Here is an 8,386-nt window from a genome sequence, read left to right as displayed (position 1 = left end):
AGAGAGAGAGAGAGAGAGAGAGAGAGAGAGAGAGAAAAGAAGAAGAGTGAAGTAGGGGGGCATGCAGTACAATGGGAAAGGTGCTGACTCTGGAGTAAGAAGAATTGGATTCAGATTCCATTACTGACATTTAACTGAGCAACTTTGGGCAAGTCATTAAACTGCCCTGGGCCTCAGTTTCCTCATTTGTAAAATGTAAAGGTTGAATAAGATGGTCTTTGAGGTCCCTTCTCGCTATGGTCCTCTTTGGTAATTCCCTGTTACTAAGGCAGCTATTTGTTATTCTGACAATAATTATAAGTCTATTATATTTTCAAGACATAACTTTTCAGGCTCAATTGCTTCCTTAAGGTTGATGGACTGGACACTGCTGGACTCAATGTAAGTAAAGAAATGGTTGTTAGAATCCCACTTTCAGCACTTCCTAGTAGCTTGGCCATGGCAAGTCATTTCAGCCTTTTGAGTTTCTTTCCTCCTGTGTAATGAATAGATAGATTAGATAGATGATAGATAGATAGATAGATAGATAGATAGATAGATACATACATACATACATACATACATACATACATACATACATACATACATACATAGAAAGATAGACAGATAGATGGATAGATAGATAGATAGACAGACAGAAAGACAGACAGACAGGTAGATAAATAGAGCAACAGGCAGACAGACAGATACAGAGATACATAGATTCATAGATAGAGGAGATAGTAATAATACCTATCATGTTCAAAGGATCAAATAAGATAATATTTGTAAAGTTTTCAGCAGAGTGCCTGGCACATGATAGGTGCTTAAGAAATGCTTGTTCTTTCTTCTCCTCTTCATAACTTTCCCACAGGGTTGTTTTAAGGATCCAGTGAAATAGTATATGAAAAGCACTTTGTAAAAACTTAAAAGTGTTATAAATACTTTTTTTTATTATCAGTGTTTAATTTGTTTATACCTTTTCAAATTCGGTTTTAGATTAGATAAGACACTAATTTAGTGCCTACTATGTGTCAGACACTGTGCTAAGCACTGGGAATACAAATGAAAACAAAAAGAAGCAGAGCAGTCCCTGTCCTCAAGGGGCTTACATTCCGATGGGGGAAGAAAAGAAATAAAAGAGAGCAGAAAGGGGGAGGGGACTGGAATCCATTCCAGTTCCCCTCCAAAGCTTTCTCAAAGGTGGAAAAATAGTCCAGAGGGAGATGAGTTGAGTCGGGTTACAAATAAGCATGGCTGGCATGAATGATTCCACAAATAAAAAGGTTGAGGGTAAAGAGAGGCGAGGAAGATAGGCAAGACTTCACCAGTTGGATGGGCAGGCGACTGAGGTAGAGGTGGGGAAGCAGTACAGAATCAGGAGATGAGCTTCATATATAAGGGCTGACGAGACAGATATTGGAAGCAACAACTATCCTTCCTGTAGGAGACAATTTTTGTACATTACATGCCGTCCAAACCCTACAAGCTTAGAGAGTTTTCCGAAGCTCAGAGAGGGTTAAATGATTTACCTATGGCAGCAAGTAAGTACCAGGGTTGGGATCTAGGTCTGAGCCTTCCCAGCTATGAGTTCATTACTCCATGTTATACTGCCTCTCCCTTTAAATAGTAACAGTACTCAAATACCAAAAATAATGCTAAATGTCTGGTTTATTTAGAGACTAGATCTCAAGCTCCCGGAAAAGTTTTGACTGCCTTGAGTCCTTGCAGTTTCTAAGTGTTCCCATTTCCGCTTGACTCTCGGCACTTCTAAGGCTGCTGCAGCAGCTGAAGCAAAGGTTTGTTCAGGCTTCTTTGTTCCCTGCCTGCCCTTCACTGAACCGTATACTTTTGCAGGTGAGAAACACTGACTACTGGTCCTAGAAGCATCTTTGTCTGTGGTTGCCATGCAACGCTGATGGGAGCTACCAGAGCTCAAACGTTGTCTCTTCTTTTAGAAATCGTGTGTCAAGTGTCTCGACTACCTCCTAATTCCGCTTATTGCTTTGTCAGCCTGCACAGGCTCTGCTGTCCCTTGAACTTCTCTCATGAAAGCAAAGGAAGGGGAAATATTCTCGGAAGGCTCTTCCTCACACTAAGATTGTCATTTGGGGATGCCGTCTAGGGTAACAATGGAATTGGATTAATAAATCTCAAGGTTACTTAGGCTGAATCGTGGGTCTCAGTTTTGCTATCTCCTCCTTAACTTTTTGCAAGTTTGACATTTGGGGGGGGGGGTGTAAAACACAACTGTCACTGTACGGGAAGAAAAGGAATTTCAACTTTCATCTCTGATGCTCTGCTGTCTCCTCTCTTTTCTGAGCATCCTTGCCTCCCTTTCATTTGTTTTAGGACTCTCAAATGAAAATCATTACTTAGTCTATTTTCACTCCACTTCTACAACATTCTTCATCCTTCCCACAAGTCTTTTGCCCCCACTTTTTAATTGTTAAGGAGTCTACATACCTTCAACAACAATAATAATGACAACTTAGCTTGATTTAAAATTTGTAAAGCATTTGACACTGATTATCTCATTTGATCCTCTCAACGATCCTGTGAGGTAAGTGCTATTATCTCCATTTTACAGATGAGGGAATTGAGGCTGAGACAATTTCGGGACTTACCCATGGTCTTGCAGCTAGTAAGCATATCACACAGAATTCAACCAGGTCTTCCTGATTCCAATCCAGTCTACCTAGCTGCCATCTCTGGTAGGTCTGGCCCATATCTGCCATTATTGTATTCATTTTCTTCCTGGTGAAGATACATTCCACAATCCCTTTATAAGGACAATGATGATGGTGTGATGTCTCCTTATCAGGTGAGGCAGTGCTGGGACAGAATCATGGGTCCACTGTATCCTGCATGTTTTAATCATCATAGAACACACACTCACTCTGTCTCTCTCTGTGTCTCTGTCTCTCTCTGTGTCTCTCGCTGTCTCTGTCTCTCTCTGTGTGTGTCTCTCTGCGTGTGTCTCTCTCTCTGTCTCTGTCTCTGTGTCTCTCTGTCTCTGTCTCTCTCAGTCTCTCTCAGTCTCTCTGTCTCTCTCTGTCTCTGTCTCTCTCTGTGTCTGTCTCTGTCTCTCTCTCTGTCTCTGTCTCTCTCTCTGTCTGTGTGTGTCTCTCTCTGTCTCTATCTCTCTCTGTGTCTCTCTGTCTCTCTGTCTCTCTCTTTCTTTCTCTGTTTCCCTGGTTCTTTACTACAAGGGACCTCTCCAGATTCTCTCCTCTCTGACCCATGCTTCACATAGCTTTTGAGATAAGGGATCCTGCCAATCTCCCACACAAAAGTCTTTGGTGGCTCCCAAATTCCTTAGCCTGGAATTTAGGGTCCTTTATAGTTGAGCTCCAAGCTACATTTACAAGCTTACTTGGGCTAAATTGTTAAGTCATACCTCTCCCAAATTCCCCTGCCCCATGCATTTGCACAGGTCTGAAATGGCCCCTCTCCTAATCCCTAATGGCCTAACTATTTCTCTTAAGACCCAATCCAGGCAGCACCTCTTCCATAAAGCTGGATGAAAGTCATTTCTCTTTCCTCATATTTTCCTAAAACACTCTCAACTTTGACTTTGTTCTCATCACATCCTTCCAGATAATATCTGTTACCTCTTCCCACTGTCCTCTAGTCTTTTTGCTGATGCATATTAACATTTTTTCCACTTTATGCCCCCACTACCTTGCACAGTGTCTTTTATGATGAATGATTATTGAATTGCTTTAAAATGAAAAAATTCCTACCTATGTGGTCAAAGTTGAGGGGTCAGAAGTCTTGGTTAACCTGGAAAGCCTAGGTATAGTTGTTTGTCACAACCAGAATTAATCAATCCATAAGCATTTGTTGGGATCATACTAAGTGCTGGGAATACAAAGACACCAATAAAACAGTCCCTACTGTCAATCTGCCATCTTGAGCAACTGGTAAGACTTTTGAGTCCTCCATCAAAAATATATTCATACACCTTTCCTGATCCAATCTAGCCACACATTTCTTGTTACAACCTTGGTAAGACTCTCTACATTATCAAATTCCTGGCTAAGTTCACTTCCTACATCTTTTCAGCACTTAAACATGTTGCTCTAGATAGCTAGCTAGATACATGAGTGTCTACACATACACACACAAACGGGTGTGTATATATATATATATATATATGCACATAGAGAGACACATATACACATGTTCTGCTCAATCATTTCAGTCATGTCTGACTTCATGACCCCATTTGAGATATTTTTTTGCAAATATACTGGAATGGTTTGCCATTTCCTTCTCCAGCTCATTTTACAAATGAGGAAATTGAGGTAAAATATGTTAAGTGATTTGCCCATGGTCACATAGGTAGGAAGTGTCTGAGGCCAGATTTGAACTCAGGAAGATGAGTCTTCCTGACTTCAGGCCTGATACTCTATCCATTCTGCCACTTAGTTGTGCTTGCTTTCTCTGTCTGTTTCTCTGTCTCCCTGTATGGGTATATACTTAAGTACATGTATATAAAATATATGTGTGTATATGTGTACATATGTGTATATATGTATACACACATATATAACTAGTTTTTAGTATATAGTTTTAGATGTGTTTTATATTTGTTTTATTTCCTCTCTTGGACCATAATCACTTCCAAGAAATATAAGTTCCTTAAGTACCCAAGCAGCACACAGGAATGTAGCTCAATATCATTGAGAAGTAGTGTTATATAGTGGAAGACAAATAGGGATTTTAACTAGAAAGCCCAGACTTGAATCCTGGCTCTGACATTTACTGGCTGTATGGCTTTAGGCTAGTCACCTAATTTTTCTGTGCCACTGTTACCTCATCTCTAAAATGAAGATAATATTTGTACTACTCATCCCATATGATTGTTGAGGAAAAGTTCTCTGTAGATTCTAAAGTGTTATATCAATATGATTCATTAGTACTGGAGTTTTTGCTGAGCCCAAACTGATAATCAAGATCCAATGATAGTAATAGATGATGTTTAAGTTGATGTCTTACCATTTACATGATAATAGTTGATGATTTAAGCTACTAAAGCTTATAGCAGCAGTAAAATGTTCAGAAACACCCTGTAGAGTGCCTGAAGTCTATAAAATGCTATATGTATCATACATTTGCATCTCATGACAACCCAAGGAGGTTAATATTTTTTTACAGACGGGGAAATTGAGATTCAGAGAGGTTAAGTGACTTGCTTAGAGTCCTTTACCCAGCTACTGAAATGTTGGAAGTAGAATTCAATTTGGGGCCTTCTGGGTTCTAACCACCAATGTCACCTTTCTTATCTCATAATTATGAATCACAGCTTTATATATCTAGAGCTGAAAGTACCCTCAGAGGTTATCTAATCAAACTCATTGATTTTAAAGATGAAAAAATGGGAGCTCAGGCAGGTTAAGGAATTGCTCATGGGCACACAGGCAGTAAATGGCAAAGCAGGATTTGAATTCAGGTCCTTTGACTCCAAGAGCAGCAGTCTTTCCACTGTACCATGCATTCTATGTCTCTCTTCAAATATCTCGTGATAATTTGCCTAGAACTCTCTTTAGCAATTATATCACTCACTCCTATTTCATAGTTATCCATGTACTTGTTCTTCTTCCCCCTCCCTCTCTTGTCATTGCATTGTTAACTGCCTGAGAGCAGGAGGGCTAGCATATATATATATATATATATATATATATATATATAGCTTCTTTTGTATCAATATAGCACTTTTAATAGAGTAATGGAGACCAAAATAATGTGGATTTAAGCCTACTATACCACTTCCACTGTCTTTTTGGCTGATTGCACAATGCATTCTCTCACTTGGATTAGGGAGAGAATGTTCTGTCAGGGGTGACAAGATCAAGCTCTTCTTTGACTAAGCCAGCCTTAGTCCTGTGAGTCCATGGGAGTATTATCTCCCAGTGGGCATTGTACAGCTTAGTGTGACAATTTGGTCAAAGCCATAGGGTATCATTTCCTGTCCCAAGTGAGAAGCATGTCCCACCCTGCACCAGATCTTTCACACATCCCTTGGCTTCCTTTGGGATAATGCCTTTGGTTGAAATAACTGTGGTCTTGGAGCCACCAGCATGAGTCATCACTGTGACAGCTGTTGGAAGGGGAGCTATGGTAGAAGGTGGTAGATTAGGCTATCATAGTGAATGGGATGGCAGAATACCCCTCCTTTTCAATTTCTTCAGCATCTATAACAGTCGTGCTGGCTATGGTGGCATTGACAGCATCAACATTGGTTGTTGTACCCTTCTTGGTTTTTGTCATAAACTCAATTTCTGTTTGCTCTTTTTTGACCTTTTGATATTGGTCCCTTTCAATCTTCTCTCCTTTTGCTGGTGCCTCATAGTATGAGTCATCAGGTCACCCATGTGGGTTAAACACATCATTGAGATAATTATTGTCAAGCTCAACAGCTGAACAGAACTGTATCAGCTTCTTATAGATACTGGGATTGCAAAATTCCTTCTTCCTCAGGATAACAGTGTACATCTTTCTTCTCCATTGTTTTTCATTCATGTAGTTTCTAGAGTTCATATCCTGTAGATGATCTGAGTATCTGCCAGAAGGCTCTGAGGAAATTTTAATCTCATCAGGAGAAATTTTCCTGACTGTCTTCTGAAAGAGGCCACCAACTCCAAAGTATCTCTCTATTTCAGGTCTGAAAACTTCAATTGTCTGCTGTTTTCTTTAGTTTCTTCCTTATAAATGTCTTTATTTCCTTCAAGGTCAGACAGATCATCATACCCATAGACTCGAGACACCAAATTACCTTTCTACTGAGCTGCTGTCATGTTTCTAGTTGCCTCCATCCAGGTTTTACAATCTTACTAAAAACAATGACAGAATATTATTTTTCTGCCATCTCTCCTAAATTATACAGTTTTTGTTCTTTATACTTGCATTCCCAGAACCTAGTACAGTTTCTGACACATGGCAGGCACTTAATAAGTACTGATTGGCTAATTGATTGATTCTTATATCCCTTGCATTTAGCCCAGTGAATGAATAAATAAATGGACATTTACTAGGCACTTAATATCTGTCAGATACTGTGCTAAGTACTGCAGACATGATTGGAGCTTAGCAATTATTTGTTGAACCGAATTATACTATTTATTTGTTGAACTATTGTATTTGTTCAATAGTACAACCAAAAGTATTTGTTGTACTAAATTTGTTGAACCGAATTCCTCTTTGTGTGTGATACATTTCACATATCTGCTTTTCGGCAGAATATGGCATACTGAAACACAATTTTCTAGTTTTATCCTGAGTTACCCTAATGTGAGACTCAGTTGAAGATTCAAATCCAAAATTCTTCACAAAAAATGCTCACAGATATAGATTCTATGAATATTTCAAAATCATTTGTCATCAACTTGACACTAAGAGTTGACAAGGCTCTATACAGGGGCCCCACGTCAGGATTCTTCATAGGCTGTGTTACTCTTTGACAACTGCTTCCAGCTAAGCAAACCAGCTGTCAGGTATTCCAGGTAAGGAATGAGAATTTTTGTACCCGAAAGATCCTATTCTGGATTCTCAGCACAGCATCATAAACATAGGGACCCTCGCCCCTACTGTTATCTTCTTGTGAATTCTACCTTTTATTTTTATCCCATAGAATTATGACAAAATATAAAACCTCAGTGTAACTTCAACACAGCTGTGGCCAGAAAGATCACAGAATGCAGGGACAAAGACAAAAAGGGAAGTTGCCCTGCTCTGTTGTCTAGTTTTAGAGTACAGAGAAGCAGATTCCATCTTGACTCCTAGGGTGCTGTACCGGAGAGTACTTAGTTGTAAACACGTACCTGAACTGAGTTGTTATTGCTGTTTGTTTGTCCTTCATTTTCAAGGAGCACCAATGGTATCATTGAATGGTCTTGATCTGCACATAAATTGGATTTGAGCAGAGTTGCACAAGGTCGTTAGCCTTGCTCTCTCTTCTGGAGTCCTCAAAGTCTAGTGGCAAAACAAAAGGTGGGACTGGCAATGGCCTGGAATGCAGTGGATGACCTTCATGTCTTTGGTCTGACAAAGCTCTAATCACCTCACAGCATCTGCTTCAGCCACCTTCAGAGCTATTGGAACAATTGTTCTCATTCGCCCAGGGTGGTAACCCAAACAGCCAGAAGAGTGCAATACAAGTCACTCCTGACACATAGTAGGTGCTTAATAAATGTTGATTGATTGACTCTTTCCTTCACTCCCTAAATAGACATAGATAAGTCTCACCTTTCCAAGCTATCTCCCCTTAATATATAAAATGAAATAATCGACTAAATGATCTCCCCCATGCTTTTCAGTTCTGAATGGTTTTGATTCTGTTTCTGGGAAGGAAGTAGCTGGTTAGCTTTGTCAGTTAGAGCAGGATACTAATGAGGTCAAGTTC

General features: G+C 39.7%; 1 pseudogene; it reads right to left on the bottom strand.

Moving 5' to 3' along the window:
- Positions 1-6,008: 6,008 nt before the first annotated feature.
- On the bottom strand, positions 6,009-6,782 carry LOC138151412 (SAP30-binding protein pseudogene; annotated as a pseudogene).
- Between the last annotated feature and the right edge of the window lie 1,604 nt (positions 6,783-8,386).

Source organism: Petaurus breviceps, unplaced genomic scaffold, assembly GCF_028583685.1.
Source record: "Petaurus breviceps papuanus isolate PSGF00001 unplaced genomic scaffold, PetGlider_PUasm1.0 140, whole genome shotgun sequence".
Lineage (NCBI taxonomy): Eukaryota > Metazoa > Chordata > Mammalia > Diprotodontia > Petauridae > Petaurus > Petaurus breviceps.
Note: the sequence above shows the minus strand (reverse complement) of the source record. Positions and strands in the feature narration are given on the sequence as shown.